Source organism: Aegilops tauschii, chromosome 2, assembly GCF_002575655.3.
Source record: "Aegilops tauschii subsp. strangulata cultivar AL8/78 chromosome 2, Aet v6.0, whole genome shotgun sequence".
NCBI classification, from domain to species: Eukaryota; Viridiplantae; Streptophyta; class Magnoliopsida; order Poales; family Poaceae; genus Aegilops; species Aegilops tauschii.
The window spans coordinates 155,638,555-155,651,571 of record NC_053036.3 but is presented as its reverse complement, the minus strand read 5'-3'; positions in this window follow the sequence as shown (position 1 = coordinate 155,651,571).

Sequence of the window (13,017 nt, the reverse complement as noted above, 5' to 3'; positions counted from 1 at the left end):
GTTTCTTAGAACCAAGGTATCAATCCAGTAGGAGGCTACGCGAGAGTCCCTCACACCTACACAAAACAAATAAATCCTCGCAACCAACGTGATAAGGGGTTGTCAATCCCTACACGGTCACTTACGAGAGTGAGGTCTGATAGATATGATCGGATAATATTTTTGGTATTTTTGTGATAAAGATGCAAAGTAAAATAAAAGCAAAGTAAAAAGCAACTGAAATAACTAAGTGTTGGAAGATTAATATGATGAAGATAGACCCGGGGGCCATAGGTTTCACTAGTGGCTTCTCTCGAGAGCATAAGTATTCTACGGTGGGTGAACAAATTACTGTTGAGCAATTGACAGAATTGAGCATAGTTAGGAGAATATCTAGGTATGATCATGTATATAGGCATCACGTCCGAGACAAGTAGACCGACTCCTGCCTGCATCTACTACTATTACTCCACACATCGACCGCTATCCAGCATGCATCTAGAGTATTAAGTTCATAAGAATAGAGTAACGCCTTAAGCAAGATGACATGATGTAGAGGGATAAATTCATGCAATATGATAAAAAAAACATCTTCTTATCCTCGATGGCAACAATACTATACGTGACTTGCTGCCCCTACTGTCACTGGGAAAGGACACCGCAAGATTGAACCCAAAGCTAAGCACTTCTCCCATTGCAAGAAAGATCAATCTAGTAGGCCAAACCAAACTGATAATTCGAAGAGACTTGTAAAGATAACCAATCATACATAAAAGAATTCAGAAGATTCAAATATTGTTCATAGATAAACTTGATCATAAACCCACAATTCATCGGTCTCAACAAACACACCGCAAAAGAAGATTACATCGAATAGATCTCCACGAGAGAGGGGGAGAACATTGTATTGAGATCCAAAAAGAGAGAGAAAGCCATCTAGCTACTAACTATGGACCCGAAGGTCTGAGATAAACTACTCACACTTCATCGGAGAGGCTATGGTGTTGATGTAGAAGCCCTCCGTGATGGATGCCCCCTCCGGCGGAGCTCCGGAACAGGCCCCGAGATGGGATCTCGTGGGTACAGAAGGTTGCGGCGGTGGAATTAGGTTTTTGGCTCCGTATCTGATCGTTTGGGGGTACGTAGGTATATATAGGAGGAAGAAGTACGTCGGTGGAGCAACAGGGGGCCCACAAGGGTGGAGGGCGCGCCCTGGGGGGTAGGTGCGCCCCCTACCTCGTGGCTTCCCTGTTGGTTACTTGACGTAGGGTCCAAGTCTGCTGGATCTTGTTCGTTCCAAAAATCACGTTCCCGAAGGTTTCGTTCCGTTTGGACTCCGTTTGATATTCTTTTTCTGCGAAACTCTGAAATAGGCAAAAAACAACAACTCTGGGCTGGGCCTCCGGTTAGTAGGTTAGTCCCAAAAATAATATAAAAGTGAATAATAAAGCCCAATAATGTCCAAAACAGTAGATAATATAGCATGGAGCAATCAAAAATTATAAATACGTTGGAGACGTATCAGCACTAACCTCCCCGGCAACGGCCCCGAAAAGAGCTTGATGTCTACTACGCAACCTTCTTCTTGTAGACGTTGTTGGGCCTCCAAGTGCAGAGGTTTGTAGGACAGTAGCAAATTTCCCTCAAGTGGATGACCTAAGGTTTATCAATCCGTGGGAGGCGTAGGTTGAAGATGGTCTCTCTCAAACAACCCTGCAACCAAATAACAAAGAGTCTCTTGTGTCCTCAACACAGCCAATACAATGATAAATTGTATAGGTGCACTAGTTCGGCGAAGAGATGGTGATACAAGTGCAATATGGATGGTAGATATAGGTTTTTGTAATCTGAAAATATAAAAACAGCAAGGTACCAGGTGGTAAAAGTGATCGTAAACGGTATTGCAATGCTAGGAAACAAGGCCTGGGGTTCATACTTTCACTAGTGCAAGTTCTCTCAACAATAATAACATAACTGGATCATATAACTATCCCTCAACATGCAACAAAGAGTCACGCCAAAGTCATTAATAGCGGAGAACAAACGAAGAGATTATTGTAGGGTACGAAACCACCTCAAAGTTATTCTTTCGGATCGATCTATTCAAGAGTTCGTACTAGAATAACACCTTAAGACACATATCAACCAAAACCCTAATGTCACCTAGATACTCCAATGTCACCTCAAGTATCCGTGGGTATGATTATACGATATGCATCACACAATCTCAGATTCATCTATTCAAACCAACACAAAGTACTTCAAAGAGTGCCCCAAAGTTTCTACCGGAGAGTCAAGACGAAAACGTGTGCCAACCCCTATGCATAAGTTCACAAACGGAACCCGCAAGTTGATCACCAAAACATATATCAAGTGGATCACGTGAATATCCCATTGTCACCACAGATAAGCACACGCAAGACATACATCAAGTGTTCTCAAATCCTTAAAGACTCAATCCGATAAGATAACTTCAAAGGGAAACTCAATCCATTACAAGAGAGTAGAGGGGGAGAAACATCATAAGATCCAACTATAATAGCAAAGCTCGCGATACATCAAAATCGTGCCAAATCAAGAACATGAGAGAGAGAGATCAAACACATAGCTACTGGTACATACCCTCAGCCCCGAGGGTGAACTACTCCCTCCTCGTCATGGAGAGCGCCGGGTGATGAAGATGGCCACCGGTGAGGGATCCCCCCTCCGGCAGGGTGCCGAAACAGGCTCCCGATTGGTTTTTGGTGCCTATAGAGGCTTGCGGCGGCGGAACTCCCGATCTAGGTTATGTTCTAGGGGTTTCTGTATATATAAGAGGTTTTGGCGTCGGGAACAAGTCAGGGGGGTCTCCAAGGCGGCCACGAGGAAGGGGGCGCGCCCAGGGGGGTAGGGCGCGCCCCCACCCTCGTGGGTGCCTTGGGATGTCGACGCTTAGGTGGTATCTCAGGAGGTTCATCCTTGACTGGGCCCTTCTCATTATCGCCGTCGCCTTCTTTAGGCATGCCCACCATGTATACGTCGTATGAGGAAGTGGCCGTCCAGCGCCCAGTGAACGGCGGGTTTTGGGCCTGTTCCTCTCCGACATTGTCGTCCATACCGTCGATGTCTTCGAAGGCTTAGTCGAGCATGTCGGTTAGACCTCCTCGATAGTGGCTATAAAGTGGGTGGTGGGTGGGAAGTAAAGTTCCCTATTTCCAGCCCCTAGTCCGGGCTAGGTGCAATTCGGAAGCGGTTCCTCTGTGATGACGAGGGATTGCATCAAGTCCAGAGCCTCGTTCAAGAGCGAGGTTTGGGCGGGGACCAGGGTTCCTTGGCTGAACCTGCATGACGCGGGCTGCGAGGATCCAGGGCTAGTGTTCGGAAAAGAGTCGGGCTTTATGATGATTGCTGGTGACACTCTTCCCTCCGGTTTTCCCGTATCAGGCTCTGCGGCCACAGAGAATCCGGCGGGTTCTAGCCTCCCGTCTTCGGACCTAATGACGCGCTCCAGATCTAAGGCCGGAGCGGTGGTTGGAGCCGCGAACCCTTGGAAGATCAAGTCTCCTCGGATATCAGCGACATAATCCAGATTTCCGAAACTGATCTGATGACCAGGGGCATAGCTGTCGATCTGCTCCAGGTGGCCAACCGAGTTGGCACGTAGTGCGAAGCCGCCGAATACGAAGATCTGGCCGGGGAGAAAAATTTCACTCCCGGTAGCATTGTTGTAGATGATCAATGGAACCATCGAACCTTTCGACGATGACACAGTGCAACTCTCAATGGAAGCACCAATGTCGGTGTCAAAACCGGCAGATCTCGGGTAGGGGGTCCCGAACTGTGCGTCTAAGGATCGATGGTAATAGGAGGCAGGGGACACAATGTTTACCCAGGTTCGGGCCCTCTCGATGGAGGTAATACCCTACTTCCTGCTTGATTGACTTTGATGAGTATATGGGTTACAAGAGTTGATCTACCTCGAGATCATAGTGGCTAAACCCTAGATGTCTAGCTTGTATAATTATGATTGCCTCTACAGACTAAACCCTCCGGTTTATATAGACACCGGAGGGTGCTAGGGTTGTACAGAGTCGGTTTACAAAGAAAGGAATCTTCGTATCCGCATGCCAAGCTTGCCTTCCACGCCAAGGAGAGTCCCATCCAGACACGGGGGAAAGCCTTCCATCTTGTATCTTCACGGCTCATGAGTCCGGCCCATGTCACATAGCCCGGACGCCCGAGGACCCCGTAATCCAGGATTCCCTCAGTCCCTCCTACCGGTGAAGGCCCACATTTGTCGAGAATGACACTGAAGAGGAGCAATGCGACACTAAATGAACTCCTTCACCACCATTGGCGCCGTCACCCCAAGCTTCTTCAACCTGGCCAGCCGGCACCAGACGTGAGCAAGCCGGTGGACGACGAGCTTCGCGTGTCCCCAGCCGGAGCTGGGCATGGCTTGCACCCGCGGAAGCATGAGTAGGGAGTTGAGCACGCCGGCATCCACAAACACCCACCGCTTTTGGAATCCACTTACAACTGGCGAGAGTTTGAAGTCAATGCCCGAGCCAGCTGTAGCCGCTACGGCCTGAAAAGCCACGCACCCCGAGCGCTGGTGGGCGTCAACCAAGTGAAGCGAGAAGAAATGGCAAAACAAGGCCACGGAAGGGGCAATGCCCACCATGGCCTCGCAGACGAAGGCGGAGGCGGCGAACAGGATGATGGATTGAGGATCCAGGTGCAGCGCGTGGACTTGGTAATGCGAGAGTATGGCATTGAAGAAATCAAAGAAAGGGGGATCAGGCCAGCCAAGAGGGCGTGAAGATGGAGGGGGGTCTCGGTGGCTGCCATGTCAATCATGGCTTGGGAGGCGGGCCAAGACACCGTCGCCCCCCACTCATTGGAATCGGCGGCGAGGGCCGGACGAATTTTGGCCAGCCCCTCTCGGTTGACCACCGTCGACCTCTCAAGGGCGGGCTCAAAGGCTGGCTAGGGTCCGACCGGAGCGCAGGTTTTCCCCTTCTTCTTCGACCGCAGCGCCATCGCGGCAAGGGAGGACCGGCGTCGACGTCAAATCCGAGAAAAGAATAGCTATCTCTCAAGAAGGTGAAGGAGCCAAGGGTGAGCACGGCAAGCAATGGAGGTGGGGCTGCATTGGCAACGGGCGGCCGGCGAGCCCAGCGGATATCAAGGCTGCATGGGCAAGTGGGGGCGCCCACGTCCGTCGAGCGCCACGCGTTTATCGAGGCCACAGGTGATGCGGTCCCGCGGCACTCCACACTTGCCCTTTGGCTTCGCCTCGAAGCCAAGTTCGAGTGCGCCTTGGGCCCGGGGGCTACTGATAGCGTCCTGGGAACGGGGGTACCTAGACTTGCCTGCCTGCAGCCCATGGCGTGGCTCCATCAATGGCCCGGTACTGCCCAGCTTCGACATCAACCACTCAAGACCCTCGCAAGGGGCCAAGCCTCGCGAGGCGGACGATGCCAAGACCTCCTTGAGGGGCGGCCTCCTCAGGCTGGCTCCCGAGGAACAGAGATTTCTATGCAAGGCTCACCTCGCGAGGTCTAGATGACGTGAGCCATGATGACCAAGGCCAGGCGGGCGCCAGCGGGCGCAGTGTACCAGTTTCCTCTTTGGTGCTAAGGAGGCAAGCGCAGGCGTGGAGTCCCGAGGAATCAAGCAAAGGTTTCCATTCCGGTGCAACAAGACCAAGACCGCCTGGACGGCAGGACGGAGGTCATCGCCGAGCCCACCACGGCGTCACAACCAGAGGCTTTTGCAGGCAAAGATTACTTTTGTTAGCATAGCTTGTACTAGTTGTCCCCCTTTGAATTTGGCCGTTGTGGGATCCCTTCCCGCCTACATTTGGGAAGAGGACCAAGGCCACTATAAATAGGACTTAGCCACCACCATAGAATGGGACAGATCATTTAGATCATCCTCACACCCACTAGCTCATCGAGCACAAGAACACCTCACCTCCTGAGGCTGTTCCACCACTGTACTAGTTCATCCTCAGCCCCTCCTGGCAGTCCACCACAAAGCTGGAGTAGAGTATTACATCATAAGGTGGCCCGAACCAGGACAAATTGCGGTGCCCCTTCTACATTCAGTTCATCGAGCTAGGCCATGAGATTAGTGAGCAGGCAGACTGGGGAGGACGAGTTCTTCGCACCGACCCCAGAGTTCGAACCTCTCAAGGGTCTACAGAACCCTGAATCCGACAGAGCTCATCATGCAGTTTTACTCTACTTCACACTTTTACCCAGATGGGAAGATTGTCTGGATGTCTGAAGGTACAAGGTACCAGTCAACTGTTGCTGAGTGGGCCAATCTTATCAATCCTCTAGAAGAAGCTGAGGATGATATTGATGTCTATGCAAAGCCAAGGAAAGATCACAACTCCATGGCCAATATGTACAAGGAAATACCTGGCAAGGCCTTGGAGACACACAGACTAGGCTCAGTGTACTATCTTTTGTCTGGATTGGCCACTATGAACACCATATTGAGGCACACCTTGCTTCCCAAATCAGGAGATCACAGGATGATCAGAGGCCACTCCATCAACCTGCTTCAATTGTTTGATGTGCCACAGAAATTCAAGGTGATGAGCTTGATAGTTGAAATAGTCAAGAGAACTGCAGCACACCAAAAGAGATCATGTGGGTATGCTCCACACATTCAGATGTTCATCAACTCCAAGATAGGCAAAGGCATGTATCTCCTGGACAAAGAGCACCTTCCCTTGAGGCCTGATCGTGAGGACAACACAGTTGTTATGGATGCTTCACATCCTACATCAGTAGAGGCTCAAGAGAAGAGAGAAAAAGGAAAAGCAGAGAAGGCAGCCAAGATGTCAAGTGCTAAAGAGGCATCCCAAGTATTTCTCAAGTCCAAACAAGATCAACTTGGCTATCTCATTCAGGCTACTTTGAGGATTGAGAAAGGTTTGGTCATCCTGACTCAAAATGAAGAGAGTCTTGAAAGTATCATCGAAACAAAGTTTTATGATCTAGACTTGAAGGTCACAGAGATGCAGACTGCATGCAGTTGAGCAGCTCCAGGATGAAGCTGAAGAGAGAAGAGGCAAAGCTACCATTGAAGCTTTTCAAAGAGTGCCTAGGGCACAGAGGTCTGCAGCAGTGCTAGTGACAGACACTAGGGCTACTACATCAGCACCAGCTGCTACAGCCTCCGTTGCTCCTCCAGTTGCAACTCCACTAGCTCCTCAGTCTTCTTCAGATGCATTTGTTGCAGGACTCCTCTCCACACCACCTTCGCACTCCGGAGCTCCCGGAGATCAAGCTTAGAGAGCGCATAGCACTATGCATTTTCAAGCTTTTTGGTAACTTGTTGCCAAAGGGGGAGAAAGTGTATAGATCATAGGCTTCGAGAGAGAGAGTGCTTTGCTTCTTTTTGCTATCTCTTGCTACTTATTTGGTTGCTTGTTTGGTTGATACTCTATTTGTGTGTGTGAGATACTTGTATGGTCATGTGCTTGATCATCTCATACTTAAATGTTTGTGCTTGGATGATGATATTCTCTATCTCTCATGGATGATCATTCACACTTTATCTTGGTGATGAGTGCATGTTTCATATTCTATCATTTTGAGCGCTCCACCAAGATGTATGTGACATGGAAGAGTTACCCATGATCCTAATCGATTGTGCATTTGCATTCAAAAGCAAATTTTAAATAATGCACAAATTTAGGGGGGCCTCTTGCTTATCACATGCTTCTCAAAGCGACGATGTATTTCATTCTTATTATCATTTTTCGAAGCTTTTATTTATATGTTGTCATCAATTACCAAAAAGGGGGAGATTGAAAGTGCAACTAATCCCTGGGTGGTTTTTGTAATTCTTAACAACATATAGCTCATCGAACTAATATTCTTTCAAGATAATCATTTTAGAAAGTTCAATGATTGGCATGGCATGGACTTGAGATGTGGACCCCTCAAAATGCTAAGGACACATATCGGCAAAAGCTCAAGACTCTACATTTTCATTTTAGTGATCCAAGATCACATTGAGTCCATAGGAAAAGCCAATACTATTAAAAGGGGATGAGGTGTTGCTTAATGGCTTGCTTGCTCAAAATGCTCAATGATATGCTCCAAAAACCCTCAACCACTTTCTCATTTCCACATATGTCCTAAACCTAAATTCAAACTCGGACCCACCGATTTGATCTATCCAGCACCACTGAGTTCACTTGACATAGCCACTGCCAGAAACCCTAATCAATTCGGTCTCACCGATAGGGATCTCGATCTCACCGAGATGGGATTGCAAACTCTCTGTTTCCCTTCGTAACGTTTCGGTCCAACCGAGATGAGTGATCGGTCCCATCGAGTTCGCAATGCAAACTCTCTGTTTCCTTTTTGTAACATTTCGGTCTCACCGAGATGAGCGATCGGTCCCACCGAGTTTGCCTGACCAACTCTCTGTTTGCCTATTACTGAAATCGGTCTCACCGAGTTCATGTGATTCGTCTCACCGAGATCAAGTTATGCCCTAACCCTAACACATCGGTCCCACCGAGTTGATCATGTCAGTCCCACCGAAAACTCTAACATTCACATTTTGAACCATATCGGTCTGACCGAGTTTCACTATTCGGTCCCACCGAGTTTGGTAAATTGTGTGTAACAGTTAGATTTTGTGTGGAGGCTATATATACCCCTCCACTCATTCTCCATTCATGGAGAGAGCCATCAGAACATGCCTACACTTCCAGCATTCATTTTCTAAGAGAGAACCACCTACTCATGTGTTGAGACCAAGATATTCCAATCCAACCACAAGAATCTTGATCTATAGCCTTCCCAAGTTGCTTTCCATCAAATCATATTTCCACCATATCCAAATCTGTGAGAGAGAGTTGAGTGTTGGGGAGACTATCATTTGAAACACAAGAGCAAGGAGTTCATCATCAACACACCATCTATTACCTTTTGGAGAGTGGTGTCTCCTAGATTGGTTAGGTGTCGCTTGGGAGCCTCTGTCAAGATTGTGGAGTTGAACCAAGGAGTTTGACTGGAAGGAGATTGCCTACTTCGTGAAGATCTACCCTAGTGAGGCAAATCCTTCATGGGCGATGGCTGTGGTGGGATAGACAAGGTTGCTTCTTCGTGGACCATTCGGGGGTGGATCCCTCTGTGGACTCGTGCAACCGTTACCCTTCGTGGGTTGAAGTCTCCACCAACGTGGATGTACAATAGCACCACCTATCGGAACCATGTGAAAAATCTCCGTGTCTACATTGCGATTGTTCTCTCCAAACTCCTCCCCTTTACCTTCATATGCAATGATTTACATTCTGCTGCTATACTCTTAGATTTGCATGTGTAGGTTGATTGCTTGACTTGTACTAGTAAGTTGCTAAAATCTGCCAAGACTTAAAATTGGGTAAAGGCTAGATTTTTATTTGGTCAATTAGTCTAATCACCCACCCCCCTCTAGACATAGTTTTGATCCTACAAGTACCTTCGTCTTCGGCAGATCCACGGGTTCATTAGCCTCCACATCACCTCGACAAATCTCTGATGGATTTATGTGTCTTACTGGCCCCGCAACGACATCAATTGGGAAGAGATCACTCCAGCTGTTCCACATAATGGTCATTGAGAATGCTCCTTTCCTTGAGAGATTGCTTGTATCTGATCTAGAAGGTCCAACAAAAATCAGTGTCATTGACGCACCAAAATTGACAGCGTTTGTCGAATGTGGGGTTCCGGCAAACCCTTAAGGTTCGAACACTGGGGTGCGCAGGAAGTCTTTCCCTCCTACCGATCTACGCTCTAGCTCGCTAAGATCTCGCGGACGAACTCGACGAACTCACAACACCGAAAGACACGAGGTTTATACTGGTTCGGGCCACCGTTGTGGTGTAATACCCTACTCCAGTGTGGTGGTGGTGGATTGCCTCTTGGGCTGATGATGAACAGTACAAGGGAAGAACAGCCTCCTGAGGTTGAGGTGTTCTTGTGGCTAGGCTCTCGATCGGGTTGGATCAAGCTAAGAGGATCCTGTTCCTACTATGGTGGCTAGCTCTACTTATATAGGCCCTGGTCCTCCTCCCAAATATCGAGCGGGAAGGGAGCCAACAACGGCGGGCAAATTTGAAGGGGGACAGCTAGTACAAGTTATTCTGACAAAAGCGGTCTTCACCTGCAAAAAGCTTTGGTGGTGACGCTGCCTTGGGCTCCACGATGGCCTCCGTCTTGCCGCCCTCCTGGTCTTGGTCTCATTGCACCAATATAGCAACCTTTGCCTGATGCCTTGGTACTCTTCGCCTGCGCTGGCCTCCTTAGCACCAAAGAGGAAATAAGGACGCTGCGCGCGCTGGCGCCCGCCTGGCGCCGTTCGTCATGGCTCACGTCACGAGGGCCTCGTGAGGTTTGCCCTGCCTTGATATCTCCGCTCCTCGTGAGCCTGCCTGGCTAGGCCACTCCAGAGGAGGTCTTGCATCGTCCGCCTCGCGAGGCTCGGACCCTCGCGAGGGTCTTGGATGCCTTGTTGATGAAGATGGGCCGTACGGCCTGCTGGCGTAGCCACGCTGTGGGCCGCAGGCAGGCAAGTCTGGGGACCCCCGTTCCCAGAACGCCGACAGTAGCCCCCGGGCCCAAGGTGCGCTTGGGCTTGGCTTCGCTGCGAAGCCAAGGGTCAAGTTCAAAGCACCACGGGCCCCAAAAGCATGCGGCCTTGGTTGACGCGTGGCGGTTGATTGGACGTGGGCGTCTCCGCTTCCCCACGCTGCCTCGGCAACTGCTTGACCTGACAAAAGGCTGGCGCGGGCGGTTCTTGCCTTCATTGCTTCTTCATCGCCTCACCCCAGATCCCCTTTCTTGCTCTACGCCGCCGCTACCTCCAGATCTGCTCCAACCTTGCTCTGCATCTGCCGCCCATGGCGCCGCGCAAGGTCAAGACTTCCTCGGCTCCGGCTTGGTATGAGCCCGCTCTTGAGGCGCCCACCGTCACAGAGAAGAGCCTCGTCTCCGTGCGTCTACTGACAGCGGGGGAGAGCAATGAGTGGGGGAAGACGGAACTTCGGCTCGCCTCCGACGAGCCGGAGCCTGAAGGGAGCACCTTCTTCCCTTTCTTCTCGAGCAGCGTCGCCGTTGGGTTGGTCCCCTTTTCTCTGATTTCTTTTATGAAGTCCTCGACCACTACGGTCTGCAGGCGTTGCATCTCCATCCCAACTCTGTCCTCCTCCTGTCCATCTTCGCCTACTACTGTGAGGCGTACCTGGGCGTGATGCCGTCCGTGGCGCTCCTGCGCCATTTCTTCTTCCTCAGTGTCAGCGAAACGCACATCTCCGGATGTGCTAATTTCGTCGCATGCGGCAAGGCCAACTCGATCTCGAGCACCGGGAAGAGGGCCGACAACATTCGATCCAAATGGGTCATGATGGACACCAAGCACGCCGACCCACGTCTGGCGTTGCCAACAGCTGCGCCCCCTTCCAACGGGGGGTGGCCCAAGGCGGATCTTGTCGACGAGCGGGCATCGTTATTGTTGGGGTAGATGATGACTGACTTGAAGCCGGGCAACACGAGGGCTGCCAAGGTAACGGGGGCGATGCTCCTGAGGGAGTTCTTGACGCTGCGGCTTGCCCCACTCCAGGCACGCGCGCGCCCCTTGTGGGAGCTTAAAGAAGAGGGAAACAAGACCCGCCTGAGGCCGGGGGACCTGCCTAGCGATGAATTGGACGCCGTCATGCGCCTCATAGTCGGGGACAACCAGGAGTACCCGCCTAGCGCCTTCGTTCCCTTGTTCCAACGCATGGGACCGGGAGGAATTCGTCGCCTCCAGGCTGACCTTTGATGCGCGTGGGCTGGTGCCGCCGGTGCTTCCGGGAGCTTCCACGGCACAGAAACCGGTAGAGGTGTCTTCTGGCGAGTCCCGCGGAGAGGGGGAAGAGGAGGTGGACTCGGAGAAGACTCTGGAAGAGGTAGGGGAGACTTCCCCTCTGAGCAAGGCCGAGATTCTCCGCGCCCTTCCTGATGATGCCGAGGCCGACGCCCACCAAGGGGAGATGGAGCAACCTCTCGTCCCGACGAGGGGTAGGTCGTTGCTGGTGGCCCGTGGTGCCGCCTCCGCCCCGACACCTCCTCGGGCTGGATCCAGTTCTGCCTCCGCACCGCCTGGCGCCGCCGGTGTCCGAATGCCTGCCCCTCAGGTCCCGAAGTTGTCAGGCTTCAAGCTCCCCAAGCAGAAGTATGTTGTGGTGGATCAGTAAGTGTCTTAAGCTTCACCTTGTCCTTATTTGTACTCGTCATTTCCTGATACTCTCCCTTGGCTGATCAGGCCGACATCTTCGGCGAAGAAGACGAAGGAAGACACAGCGGTCGTGCCTCCCACGAAGAAAGGAGGCAGCAGCGCCCGCATCTCCCCAGCCCGGTCGTCCTCGCGAGGACCAGAGGAGCATCGCCGCGTGGAATTAGCCCCCACGGCCCCGCTGGCTCCGGAGGCGCCGGTACTTTGCACGGCTGATGAGGTCCCAGCTGCTCCGGAACCCGTGATCCCCCAGGCTCTGGTGATGATGTCGCCTCCTCCCGCTGCTGCACCTCCACTCCCAGGTTCTTCTGTTGTTGTTGCTCTGGAGCGTGCTCTTTCGGAGATGACTCAGCTGCAGGCAGATCTCCTGAGCACGGACCCACGTCTTGTGGCCGGGCGCCTAGAGCTGGCCTCGGGCTGGCTCCACTTCGACTTGGCTGTTCATGCGGCGTTGGGCCAGGCCGCTGCGGCTTCCAAGAAGGAGAAGCAGAGTGCCGCCAACGCCGCAGCCGATCGCGAGATGGCGCTGAAAGACGCCGAGGCCGCCCGTGACCGCTATCGGGCGCTTGAGGACGAGTTGCAGAGCCTGCGCGACAAGCACGCCGAAGAAGCACGCTGCCGCCAAGCGAAGGAGGAGGAGGTGAAGGCCCGGGAGGATGCCGTGACGAACCGCGATGCCGAGCTGGCGGAGTTGGAGAAGACGCAGGCCACCGAGCGGAGCCGGTTGGAAGGGCTGGAGCGGAAGGCGAAGGCGAGGGAGGCCGATCT